This window comes from Herpailurus yagouaroundi, unplaced genomic scaffold (assembly GCF_014898765.1).
Source record: "Herpailurus yagouaroundi ecotype Mexico unplaced genomic scaffold, PumYag 29, whole genome shotgun sequence".
NCBI classification, from domain to species: Eukaryota; Metazoa; Chordata; class Mammalia; order Carnivora; family Felidae; genus Herpailurus; species Herpailurus yagouaroundi.
This window is the reverse complement of record NW_024412377.1, coordinates 111,767,854-111,782,412: the sequence shown is the minus strand read 5'-3', so window position 1 is coordinate 111,782,412 and position 14,559 is coordinate 111,767,854. Positions and strand designations below refer to the sequence as shown.

Sequence of the window (14,559 nt, the reverse complement as noted above, 5' to 3'; positions counted from 1 at the left end):
GGAAATGAACCACAGTATTAGTAGTAATACAGTAGTGAGAGTAATGCCATCACTAATTATAAAAATCACTGATGCTCACCTCATTGTTATAACAAGAAATTTATGAGTTAATCAGGAAAAGATTACTAACTGATTTATTCAGAATAAAAAATAAAAACAAAATGCTGATGCCTGGCACAAAGATTAATGGAACATGATAGGGAGTGAAGACAAACCCATGCTTATACAATCAGCTAATATATATGAAAAGAGGCAAGAATATGCAATGGGGAAATATACAGTCTCTTCCACAAATGGTGCTGAGAGAACTGAACACCTATGTGCACAAGAAGGAAACTGGAACACTTTCTTACATCATATACAAAAATAAATACAAAATGGATTAAACACCTAATCGTGAGATCTGAAAACTTAAAACTCCTAAAAGAGTATATGTATGCAATGATTTCCTTGACATCATCTGTCACAACATTTTTCCGGTTATGTATCCTCAAGCAAGGCAAACAAAAGCAAAAAGGAACTATTGGGACTATATCAAAGTAACAATCTTTTGCACAACAAATGAAACCATCAACAAACCTAAAAGGCACTCTACTGAACGGGAGAAGATATTTGCAAATGGCTTATCCAGTAATTTAATATTCCAAATATAAAGAACTTCTATAACTCAACACCAAAAACAAACAAACAAACAAACAAACAAATTCTATTTATAAATGGGCAGAGAAAGACATCTGGGTGTCTCAGTCAGTTAAGCATCGGACTTCAGCTCAGGTCATGATCTTATGGTCCATGAGTTCAAGCCCCATATTGGGCTCTGTGCTGACAGCTCAGAGTCTGGAGCCTGCTTCAGATTCTGTGTCTCCCTCTCCCTTTGCCCATCCCCTGTTCTGTCTGTCTGTCTCTTTCTCTCTCTCTCTCTCTCTCTCTCTCTCTCTCTCTCTCACAAAAAATAAACATTAAAAAAAATTTTATATGGGCAGAGTACCTGAATGGACATTCTTCCAAAGGAGATATATAGATGACCAACAGACACCTCAACAATGCTCAATGTCACTTGTCATCAGAGAAATGCAAATAAAAACCACAATGTAGTATCACCTCCCACCTGACAGAATGGCAAAAATTCAAAAGACAAGAAATAACAAGTATTGGCAAGGATGTAGACAAAAAGAAAACCTGGTATACTGCTAATGGAAATGTAAACTGGTGCAGTCACTGTGGAAACCAGCATGGAGGTTCCTCAAAAGATTAAGAAAACAGAAATATCATAGGATCCAAAAATTCTACCACTGCTGAGTATTTATCCAAAGAAAATGACAACACTGATTTGAAAAGATATATGCCTGTATCTACTGCAGCAATATTTACAAGAGCCAAAATATGGAAATAACCCAAGTGTCCAGCAACAGATGAGTGGATAAATAAGATGTAGTATACACACAGACACACACACACGCACGCACGCTATGGAGAATTATTCGGCCATCAAAAGGGATGAGATCTTGCCATTTGCAAAAACATGGATGACCTAGAGAATATTATGCTAAATGAAACAAGTTGTTTAGAGAAATATAAACACTGTATGACTTCACAGATACATGGAATTGCAGAAATAGACTCATAAAAACAGAGAACAAAGTGGTAGTTGCCAGTGAAGAAGTGGCAACATGTGTGGTTGCTGGTGGGTAGGTAGTTGGGGTGGTTCATGGGCAAAATGGGTAACGGGGAGAGAAAGATATAGGCTTCCTGTTGTGGAATAAATACATCACAGGAATAAAAGGCACAGAATAGGGAATACAGTCAATGGTACTGCAATAGTGTTGTATAGTGACAGATTGTAGCTACATGTGTGGTGAGCAGAGCAGTATAATGTATAGAATTGTTGAATCATTATGTTTTATACCTGAAACTAATGTAATGTTGTGTGTCAACTATATGGAAGTTTTTGTTGTTGTTGCTTTTTTTTAAGGAGAAGCCAATTTTCTAGATGTACCACAGAGAAAGTGAACATTGGAGTCACAACAAAAATGTCAGCATCCCTTCAATTAAGTATTGGTAGTAGTATAGACACCACACAGGGAAACGTGGTATTATTTAACTAAACAACAAAGATATATATGTCTTAACGTAGAAATTGCATTTTTGTGAATTTATCCTACAGATACACTAGCTTCTACTGAAAGGTGTGTTCAAGGAAGTTCATGGAGCATTGTTTATAACAACCAAAAAGCATAATGGAGAAGTTATGTATTAATATGTAAAACCTCTGAGATATTAAGTAGAAAAAAGATACAGAAGAGCATATATATACTACCATTAACGAGACAAATAAAATTATATATAAGCTTATATATTCTTCTCCCTCTTAGTTTTTTTCAGAAATGTATAAAGTCTCTGAAAGAGTATACAAACTACTAACACCTTTCAACTCTAAGGAGAACTACACTACTCAGCTTAGTAGGAAGATTTATGACTATATATTTTCTGTAGTTTTTGAATTTTACCCATGTGAATGTACTGTTCTCTGATCAAAAGTAAAATAATTAGGGACACCTCAGTCGCTTAGTCACTTACGTCCAACTCTTGATTTCTGCTCAGGTCATGATCTCATGGTTGGGGAGTTTGAGCGCCACACTGGGCTCCACACTGACAACACAGAGCCTGGTTGGGATTCTCTCTCTCCCTCTCTCTCTGTCCCTCCCCCGCTCTCTTTTTCTTGAGCATGCACTCTCTCTTTCTCTCTCTCAAAATAAACTCTAAAAAAAGAATTAAAATTACAGAACATTTCTTTTTTTTTTAATGTTTATTTTTGAGAGAGGGAGAGACAGCATGAGCAAGAAAGGGGCAGAGAGAGGGAGACAGAATCTGAAGCAGACTCCAGGGTCTGAGCTGTCACCACAGAGCCTGATGCAGGGCTCAAACTCACAAACCCAGAGATCATGACCTGAGCTGAAGTTGGATGCTTAACCAACTGAGCTACCCAGGCACACACCCCTCCCGCCAAATTTCTAATATAGGTAGCATGCATTTTAAGTCACAAAAAAATTATAAAACAATGCAAGACAATTATGCATTTCTGCTTCCAGCTATGACAGAATAACTGATAAGAGATGAGTTCTCCAACAGAAAACACTTCTAAAACTGGATAAAGTACATAAGGACAATATTTTCAGACAGCAGAAAACACATCAGTCTAGGACTGCAATCCCTGAGAAAAAGCAAAAAGGTAAATACCATCAAAGTCCATCTTACTAAGGATATTTTATTTAACATGACATAGAGAGATGAAGTCAAGCAGAACAGAGCAGTTATGTTAAGCTGAGGAGGTAGAGAGCAGGTTTCAGGGCAGGTGACATGAGCTGACATGACTCGAATGTTAGTCCTAGATGGTAGAACCTTAGCAAGCAAAGATTTATGCAGAGAGAAATTCCCAGAAGTCTAAGTTAGAATTCTCTCCAAGTGTGTGGTTGAGATCTGGGCCATACCTTTGCAGGATGAAAACACCTGAGGCTTACCTGATAGCAAATGTAATGGGGTTGAAAGAACAGAGATACCAGCATTCAAGGAGTGCTAGAGGAAAGACAATGCTGGACATCACTGGAGTTCATGCCCTATAAGAGTAGAAGACCTCATTAATAAATACTTTACTAACACTTGTGGAAGCCACCTGGGGAAGGAAATGACTGCATTATACAAGAAAATAACAGAATGCAGACAGTTTACAACATACTCTCCAAAATTTCCTATAATCAGTAAAAAAATCACAAAACAGAAAATTGTGACACATGGACAAGCAAAAAATAAAACCTCAAAGTAGCCCAGGTATTCGGCCTAACAAAAACTTTAAAACAACTATTATAACTATGTTCAAAGAATTAAAGGAAATATGATCTTAATGAGTAAACAGAGAAGGAATATAAGCAGGGAAAAAGACCAAATGATGTTCAGGAACTTTCAACTACAAATGAAATAAAAAAGTTAGTGGATGGGCATCATAGCTGATTGGAGATAGCAGCAAAGAAAGTGACAACCTACAACAGATTTAAACTAATAATTCAATCTAGGAAATGAATAGGAGAAAAAGCAAGAGAATGAACTGAGCTTCAAGGAGAGGAAGGACAATATCAAATAATTTTCCATAAATATAATTGCAATCCTAAAAGTAAAAGAGAATAAGATTAGGCAATTAAAAAATCTGAAGGAACACTGAGTGAAAACTCCTCAAATCTGATTAAAAATACTGGGTTAGAGATCCAAGAAGCTTAGCAAATCCCAAGGAGTGTAAATATAAAGAAAACTGTGTTCAGGCACTTTGAAGTCAAACAGGAGAAGTTAAAAATAAAGTGAAAAATAAAATATGAAGAGCTCCGGAGAAAGATACACATTATATATAGAAGAACAATGGGGCGCCTGGGTGGCGCAGTCGGTTAAGCATCCGACTTCAGCCAGGTCACGATCTCGCGGTCCGTGAGTTCGAGCCCCGCGTCGGGCTCTTGGCTGATGGCTCGGAGCCTGGAGCCTGTTTCCGATTCTGTGTCTCCCTCTCTCTCTGCCCCTCCCCCGTTCATGCTCTGTCTCTCTCTGTCCCAAAAAATAAATAAATGTTGAAAAAAAAATTTTTTTTAATAAAAAAAGAACAAGAATAAGAATGGCCACAGGCTTATTGGGAAACAATGGAGACAAGACATAAAAAGACAATGACATAGCATCTTAAAACTATAGAAAGGGAAAAAACACCTATTAATCCAGGATTCTATATCCAACAAAAATACCTTCAAAGATGAGAATGGAATAAAGACATTTATAGATCAACAAAAGCTGAAAATATTAATCACCAGCAGACCTGCCCTGCAGAGTTTGCAAGAAATGCAACAGGCTGAAGGCAAATGAAACCAGAGAGTAATTTACATCTACAATAAACAGTAAGAAACACTAAAAACGTTAAATAAAGTGGTAAATTTATGTTATTATGTTGTCTTTCTTCTTGGAATTTCCTTAGAAAACCACCAAACATTTAAAGAAAAAATAATGATACTATTAGGTGCACTTTAAAAAATACTTTGAAAGATTCAGCAATAATGATGCAAAGAAAGAGGAATAAGTAACCTGAGTCATGTTATTAAAGATTATTACATTTGTTAAATGTTAGGTGTCAATTATGAAGAGGTACAATATTGACTATAAATAAACTCTAATGAGCTAAAGGTACGTATTTTTAACCCTGCAGCCATCAATAGAGAGGGGGGGTATAATTAAAAGGCAATTAAGAATAAAATAACATGGCACACTTAAAAATACTCCATTTACCCAAAAAGGGCAGGAAAGAATCAACAGAGAAGCAAAAAAGTAAGAGACAAATTGGGAAAAAAATTTCATACCTGATATTTAGTAGGACTTACTCAACAAATCAAACAATGAGAGGCTGCATTGCTGAAGCCTTAAGAAATGCAAACATTAATAAGACACACTTTCTGACTTCAGAAATCATACTTACAGATAATATATTAACATGTGAGAAGTACAAAGTTATAGTTGCCACTGAGCACTTCCTATATACTAGTGATTCTACTACATGCTTCACAAGTATTATGTCATTTATTCCTCATAATCCATAATGTAGTTGCTCTTAGCCCCATTTTGTAGATGACAGTTGGATGTAAGCCTCATCAGAGCAATGACAATATATATCTATCTTTGCATTATCAATGCCTGACCCTTTGCACGGCATCTAATAGGTCAATAAACAGCCATCAAAAGAATGAATGAATTCCAAAGGACAAGATAATTTTCCCAAAGTCATGCAGAGACTACAAGTGGGAGGCAGATCAACTTGAGTTCAAAGTCCTTTGGGGCGCCTGGGTGGCGCAGTCGGTTAAGCGTCCGACTTCAGCCAGGTCACGATCTCGCGGTCCGTGAGTTCGAGCCCCGCGTCGGGCTCTGGGCTGATGGCTCGGAGCCTGGAGCCTGTTTCCGATTCTGTGTCTCCCTCTCTCTCTGCGCCTCCCCCGTTCATGCTCTGTCTCTCTCTGTCCCAAAAATAAATAAACGTTGAAAAAAAAATTAAAACAAAACAAAACAAAACAAAGTCCTTTGTATTAACAATTAGGATCCCAAAAGACAATAACCTGGATAACAATACATCCTGTTTACCCATGCAGTGCCAGGTTATACCTATTATCCCAATGTGATTATAAATAGGGTCCCCATTCACTTTTTAAAAATAGGTAAGTTTTATGGTTGCTCTCTAAGATTTCAGAGCTGAATGAGAGCTCTCCTTTGAGATGATGAGAAACCCTTCAAGAGATGATCATTAAAATCAACTTTTTGAAAGGTGAATGGTATTTGCTAGACACAAAGAAGATAAGGCTTAAGAGGTGAAAAGACTTCTGTGACTTAAAATATGACATATGAAGATATAAACAGTTGTGAGATTTGACACTACAAAAAATCTTGAAATAAAAATTATTTTTCACAGAAGTTCACAAATGATGGGGACAGCAAGCTTTCTAAATGATTGGAAACAAAAACAAACAGAGGCGCCTGGGTGGCTCAGTCGGTTGAGCATCTGACTTCAGCTGAGGTCAATCTCACAGCTCTGGAATTCAAGCCCTGGATCAGGGCATTCTGTCTCTGTCAAAAATAAATAAACATTAAAAAATTATTTTTAAACAAACAAAAATAATGACAAATGACAACACTACATGTCACTGAGCTGACGTAGAGGAACTGGAACATTCCTTTTTTGTTTCAACTTGTGTTTAAGTCTCAAAAGGCAGACTTAATAGCATTGTTTTGTAAATCACTTTCATTTTGAAGGTGAAGATAAAAAAAGACTCAATGGATTCAAATGGGTACAACTGAGTTAAACTAAACCAAAGTGATTTTCAATTAGGTGAAATACAATTTAGTTTCACTAAAAAAGAAAAAGGAAAGCAAAAGTCCTTAACTCAAATACACGGCAAACAGAAAAATCCCCCCCCAAAAAAGGAAGAGATGTCTATGTGTGCTTTTAAAGAATATTCAACAAATCGAATGGTTACTATCAATATGATCATTAGCTATACCTTTTGAGTGTTCACTATGTACCCTGTTAGACAACTTACATAAGTCATCTAATCCTCCTAAAAATCTCCAAACATCAGTATTCTAATCTCCATATTATTTATGGATGTAAAAGACAAAGCTCATTAGAATCCTAACAGTCTTTAATGATAGAAAAGGCATCTATTTTTGCATGTACCTAATTCCAAGCATCTCTCACTACTGCCTCCAGGTCTCATTGCACCAATCATAATCCTTAATTTACTGTGAATGGGAAAAATAGAAGTGAAAAAGAAAAAACTTCCTTGTATCTCCCTAACTCTGAGAGACAGTTCTGTATGTCAAATAAATGGTCTTGGCACACTGCAAAGAAAATGTTGAAGGAGATGTAAAAATGCAAAACGCTGTTAAGTTCATCTCACTAACCAGGAAATGATTGATGCTTGGAGAAAATAATGGTTTACAAATATGATTAGAATATACTTTGCCTAGAGCACAGGTTTATGGTACAGTATTAAAGCGAAGTAAACATGAGCAGAGAACACTGGACAGACAACTGTGAGATTTGTTTGCTATTAGATTATAACCTTCCATACCAGAATTTTTTTCTCCAAAATACAAAAGTACTTTCTTCCCCTATGGGATGTAAAACTAAACCAGAAAAATCATCTAAGAATAGTCAGTGAAGTCACTTTACTCATAAGAGAAAGTTCAGGTTTACACTCGGATGTTTTATGACAATTTGTATTAAACCTTCAACCAAGAATACAAATGTTTACTGACTCTCCACCTAGAAGTCTACGAGGGCATATTATTTCTAAGATTTTCTTTTAGGATATTGGTATTTCAATTTTGGGAACACTTCCTTCTACTCCATTTTATTTCAGCTTGAATAAATTAGACAATTATTTAGTGCTTTTTTTATTTAGTACAAGTTGAGCACTTGTCCATAGCACTCTTTGCTAAGCCAAAATTTTAAAACAGAACAAAGAGACTAATATTTAATTTTTCAGAGCCTTCAGGTTTAACTTGTAGGTTCCAGGACATGGGGCTAAGAAACCTGTCAGGGCTGGTAGGGAAAGGCAACAAAATACAAATAATTGTTGCCTAAGAAATAGTTCAGATAGATAAATAGATAAGGAAAGTGTAAAAAGGCCTGTGAGGGTAATTATATTATTTTCCAGGAAAATTCACCTCAATCTATCAGTATGTGGAATACTGAGAATTTGTGAATTAAAGTTTTTTTTTTGTTCTTCTAAACCTCTTCCAAAAGAAGAATGTATATAAAAAAGTTACTTGAGAATGGCAACAATCCACTGATCCTACATAGTATCAATTTATTCAGATCAAGAAATATGGCTGTATTATTTGTTCTCAAATTACAAAAAATGTTTTTCATATGGAATATTTAATAGCCCAGAATAAAGCAAAAAATCAGTTAAATTATGTTGCAAGTTTCCAACACTAATCCTCAATAAAGATTTTAGAAATCTACCTGCTTTCATTATGTCCCTGAGTTCTCTCTTGAACGTCTTCAATAAACTGACAAACTTTCTCCTACATGAAGTCCTACATTTTCAATACCAGAGTGCCATACTTATATTTAAAATTTAATAATGATAAGTCCTAACAACAACGTATGATATATTTCAAGTAAACTTCAAGATTAAGAATTGATTTAATCCAGCTGTAGTTTCAAAAAGAAATCAAGAGACAGTCAACAAAGATGATGACATAAGAGACTCCTGAACTCCCCTCCTCCCACAAATGCACTGAAAGTAGGGCTACACATGAACAAACTTTCTCTGAGAGAGGGTTCAAATAAATAAAATTACACATAAAAAATTAGACATAACAATGATACCACACCAATACAAAGGAAGAGACTATTTTGAACAATTACATGCCAACAAATTGGACAACCTAAAAGAAATCAATAAATCCCTGGAAACATATAACCTACAAAGGCTGAATTATCAAAAAATAGAATATATAAACAGACCAATTACTAGTAAGGAGATTGAATAAGTAATTCAAAAACTTCCCAATAAAAAGTTCAAGACCAGAATACTTCACCTATGAATTTTATCAGATACTTGAAGAACTAATATTAATTCACCCCAAACTCTTTCAAAAATAGAAGAAAAGGGAACATATCTTAACTCATTTTACAAGGCATTACTCCGAAAGCAGTCAGACAAGGACACTATAAGAAAACTACAGACCATATTCCCAATCAATACAAAAATTCTCAACAAAATACTAGCAACAGAACTCAGTAATAGATTAAAAGGATCATACACCATAGTCAAGTGTGATTCATTCAAGGGATGCAAGGATGATTGAACATTTGCAAATCAATAATGGAATACACCACATTAACAAAATGAAGTATTAAAATAATATGATCACTTGAATAAATGCAGAAAAATCATTTGACAAAATTCAACATCCTTACATGATAAAAACTCTCAAGAGACTGCCTACACATGGACTGTGCCTCAACATTATGAATCCATACATGACAAGCCCGCAATTAATACCATACTCAATGGTCAAATGCTGAAAGCTTTCACTCCAAGTTAAGGAACAAGACAAGGGTCTTATTTAACATAGTACTAGAAGTCCTAAATGGAGCAATTAGGCAAGAAAAAGTATATATCCAAATCAGAAAGAAAGAAATAAAGCTGACTCTATTTTCACGGACATATTGTATTTGGAAAACCTAAAAATTTCACCACAAAACTGTTAGACCTAAAAAAACAATTTCAGTAAATTTTCAGATACAAAAATATACAAAAATTAGTTATATTTCTGTACACCAACTACCAGAAAGAAATTAAGAAGACAATTCCATTTATAATGGCACTGAAAAAACAAAGTTCTTGTGAATTAGTTTTACAAAGATAGTAAAAGATTTGTACACTGAAAACTCTAAAACTGATGAAAGAAATTGAAGGTGGCATAAGTAGAAATATAGTCCATATTCATGGATTGGAAGAATATTGTTAAAACATCCATACCTAGAGATTAAACGCAGTCCTTATCAAAACTCCAAAGGCATTTTTCACAGAAATAAAAAAAAAAAAAAAAAAAACAAAACACTGTTAAACTGGGTACGGAACCAAAATAATCTGAATAGCCACAGCAATCCCGAGAAAGAACAAAACTGGAGGTATCTCACTCCCTGATTTCAAACTTTATTACAAAGCTATAGTAATCAAAAGAGTGTTAGCATAAAAAACAGACATAGACACTAATGAAACAAAATCAAGGGCCCAGAAATAAACGCATGCATATACAGTCAATTAATTTTTGATAAAAGAGCCAAAAACAGACAATAGGGAAAGGATAGTGTCTTCAACAAATGGTTTTGAGAAAACTACACAGCCACAGGTAGAAAAATGAAATTGGGGCCCCCATCTTATACCATAAACAAAAATCAACTCAAAATGGATCAAAGACTAGACCCAAAGATCTGAAACCTTAAAACACAAAAGAAAACATATTAAGTCCTTACCATTGGTCTTGACAATGACTTTTAGATTTGACACCAAGAGTAAAGGCAACAAAGCAAAAATAAGTGGTACTACATCAAACTAAAAACGTTAGGCATAACAAAGAAAACCATCACCAAAGTGAAAAAGCAACATATGGAATGGGAGAAAATCTTTGCAAACCACATATCTGCTATTAATCCCTTATAAGAGATTAATCCCTTATAAGGGATTAATACAAAATACATAAGGAATATAGACACATAAAACTCAACAGCAAAAAAAAAGAAAAAAAACCTAAAAAACAATTTAAAAATGGGGCCTAAATAGACATTTGTCCACAGAAGACATACTAATGGCCAACAGGAACATAAAAGGGCTTCAACACCACTAATCATCAGGAAGTGCAAATCAGAATCAAAATGAGGTATCACCTCACAACTGTAAGGATGTTTATTAACAAGAAGACAACAAATGTTGGCAAGGACATAGTGAAGAGGGAAGCCTTACACAATGTAAGGGAATGTAAACTGGTATGGTTACTATGGAAAACAGTATGGAAATTCCTGAAAAAATTAAAGATAAAACTATCATTACAGTCCAGCAATCCCATTTCTGGGTATATATTAAGAGGAAACAAAATCATCTCAAAGAGATATCTGTACTCCCATATTCAAAGCAACATTATTCTCAATAGCCAAGGTATGAAAACAAATTAAGCATCTATCAAAAGATGAATAGATAAAATGTGATACACACAATGTATTATTATTCAGCCTTTAAAAAGGAAAGAAATCCATTCATTTGAAACAACATAGAGGAACCAAGGGGATATTACGCTAAGTGAAGCAAGCTCGGCAGAAAAACAAATACCGCATTGCAACACTTATACATGGAACCTTTAAAGACAGAAGGGAATGGGGAATAATAGAAGGTTGATAAAGGGTACCAACTTTCATTTATAAGATAAATAGAGTTGGAGGATCTAATGTAGAATATGTTGACTATATTTGATAACACTGTCATGCATAATTGAAAGCTGCTAAAACAGCAAAACATTCTCACCAAAACAAAACCAAACAAAACACTATAAATGTGAGGTGATGGAGGTTTTCATTAACTGAATGGGGTGGGGGGAATCTTTTCACAATGTATACATATATCAAATCATGTTATACACTTTAAATAGCTTATACTTCTGTCAGCTGTATTTCAATAAAGCTTGGGGTAGAGAACGAGAAAATACACATCCATTCCAAGTACTTCCAATTTGAAGCCTGACTGCCTATTGCCTAAGCTACTTGCAGGTGGCAACCATTATTCCTACATATTTAGAAGCAGTATGAGTGCTCTTGGGCCACCAGGATACCATTTAGTTTAGTGAAGCATACCGAAACTACCCACAGAACTTACACCGTTTCTGGAAGTACTAAATTAGATTCAAGACGGTAATGGTCTAAATGATGGGAAAATCCAGTGAAGCTTTTTCAAGTGCAGATATTTTTACACCCTTCTAGGAATCTCTGCTAATTATCACTTTATCTCAAAGGAGCAGAGAACTGGAAGAATATGACGATGACTGTGCAGAGAATAGGCTGGAATAAGGTAAGTTACACTCTAAACTGTGTAACTTTGACACAGCTACCTCTCTAGTCTTCGTGCGCTTCTCTTCAATGGAACATCTACTTTACTTGGTTGTTGTAATGCTTGAACATGTGTGAACCCATCTTAAACTATTGCTTGGCCGTTTGGAAGTATTCAGCGAACACTGGATGGGCACAAGTTTTGATAACAGACACACGTGGCTCAAATCCCAATTCTAGTATTTATAAATAGTTTAATTTTTCCAGATCACTTGTCTCAGTTTCTTCGACTATAAGGTGTAATGAAATTACCTACCTCTCAGCCTTTCATTATTTAATACTTTAGATAATGTAATAAATACTTAGCACAGGGGCTTACATCAAGTATTTCATAAAGGCTGTTGTTATTGTTTTATGTTGAATCTAGACCACAACAAGAGCTAAGTGGTCCATTTGTGGCTTCACTAAAAATTGATGATGGGTAGACACTCTTAAGTTTGGACCCAAAATTCCTCTATGACTTTTGCCTAAGCATATACTGGTAGCCTTTTCCAGTACTATTTTTCTGCAGATCCTGAATATTCTTAATATACTTAGACTGTTCCTTATGTTAATATTTATTAATACCTTTTCTTTGAGCATAAATTCAGAGAGAATATGTAAATTGAGAATCCTCTTCAGATCTCTGCTATCCATTATGGAAATTCAGTTACCATGGCTTCCATGGTAAAAATCTTAGAGCTTTTCCATCCAGCTCAAGAGAATCCAAATAAACAAAAACTTATGCTTACCAATCAACCCTGTTGTAGACATTTTATGTTCAAAAGCCATGGAGGCCGTTATGACTTTTCCTTTCCACATTCCCTCAATTGGAGCAACTTTCGCAAATGAAGACTGCCTTTGTCATGAGGGCAAAATCCATAAACCAGTCCCACCGAGAAGCTATCTCTTTTGTGATTGACATTAGATAGTTGTGAGAAGCTGGCACTACTTGTGAATGGAGGGTTGGAATGTTATCAATAAATGCTGGGATATTTCACACCTTTTCTATACCAGATATTGGTGTTCCTTGTCACCCTATAAACCTAACAAAATTTAAGTGGTCTTTATTTGTGATCCTTTATTTGTTACAACATACAACAGAAATCACATTGAAGAGATACCATTTTATTGCAATCATTGTGGGAAGGTCATTAAACAAAGCTTTAACCCTATTCTTTATCTGAGAATTCACACTTGAAAGGAATATGAAGAATGAAAAAGGGAGGAGAACTACAAGAGAGCACATGGAGGAGAATAAGAAGGAAAAATGCTTGGAAATGCCTTTCCTGTCAATTTTATGTAAAATAGCACACCTATCCTCACCCTCATCAATGAAACCCTGTATCTGCTTTATTCTTCTTTGTAGTATTATCACCACCTGACAGTTTTTTTTTTTCAATTTATTCATAGTACGCTTTCTCCTTTAGAAGGTAAGTCCCTAAGGGCAAGATTTCACGCCTTTTTTGCTCATTGGCTAGTCTCCTCACCCCCACCACAGTGCTTATGGCAGAATCTGGCATACAGTATGAATTCAATAAATGCATTTATGAAAGGAATAGGGACAATTAGCTGAGTAACAGGAGTCAGTCTCCACAGGATGGGAAATTAGGGCCTCTATTCAATGGCCAGAGTGATACCAGGAAAATGAGCCAATGTTTCTTCCAACACTCACCACTTTCCCTCAATTTCAGAGGTTCAAGAATAGTTAGCAGTGAGTAAAGGAAACAGAAATATTAACAAGGAAAAGCTGTTCTGTTGTATTCCTAATAAAATAAATATTAATCAAAGTAACAATGAAGTAGCATTCCCCCCCTACCCCCATCAGATGAGCACTCAAGGTTGGTGGCGTGTGGGAGCAGCATGGAGTCACAGATCCTGCCAGGAGAGTCGACCAGTTCAACTTTCATGGTGAAAAATTTGGTAATTGCTTTCACCTAATAATTCTATGCTTAAGACTTCGTTTTACCAATACACTTCACATATGTGCAATGTTGGAAATAGGAAAACACTCAAAGAACCCAAATTCCACTAGGAGGTTTGGAGGTACAGAAGTGACTTGACAAGAAAGCAAGGAAACACTGTGCAGCCTTTAAAAAGAATAAGACAACTCGACAGATTTCCTATCTCCAGAAGGTTGCAGTTGATAACCAATAAACATAGTTGTAAATTCGCAGACTCCACCTAGCCTATTTAGTAAACATTGTTTTTACTCTAATAGCAAAGCTTCTGTAACTGGAAAAACAAAAAACAAAAAACCTGTTTTGTCTAGGATAACAGACATCCCAGAAAATTAACACAAATGGATTATGGATGGTTGACATGAACTTCACACCACCTCCCATAATTTTAAATTTTTTTTGTTATTAATTTCAGATCCATTTCAAGACACATCT

The 14,559-nt window shown here is 35.4% G+C and overlaps 1 protein-coding gene across 3 annotated transcripts in view; it reads right to left on the bottom strand.

Moving 5' to 3' along the window:
* PDE4D (phosphodiesterase 4D) overlaps positions 1-14,559 on the bottom strand; it is a 1,431,601-nt gene that overhangs the window by 1,336,898 nt on the left and 80,144 nt on the right. Inside the window, exon 2 of one of the 3 annotated variants that reach the window (XM_040452564.1) lies at positions 3,519-3,614. The exons of the other annotated variants lie outside the window; for them this stretch is intronic. The gene's annotated coding sequence lies outside the window, so the exon portion shown is untranslated. The remainder of the gene's footprint in view (positions 1-3,518; positions 3,615-14,559) is intronic. 3 annotated transcript variants of the gene reach the window in all.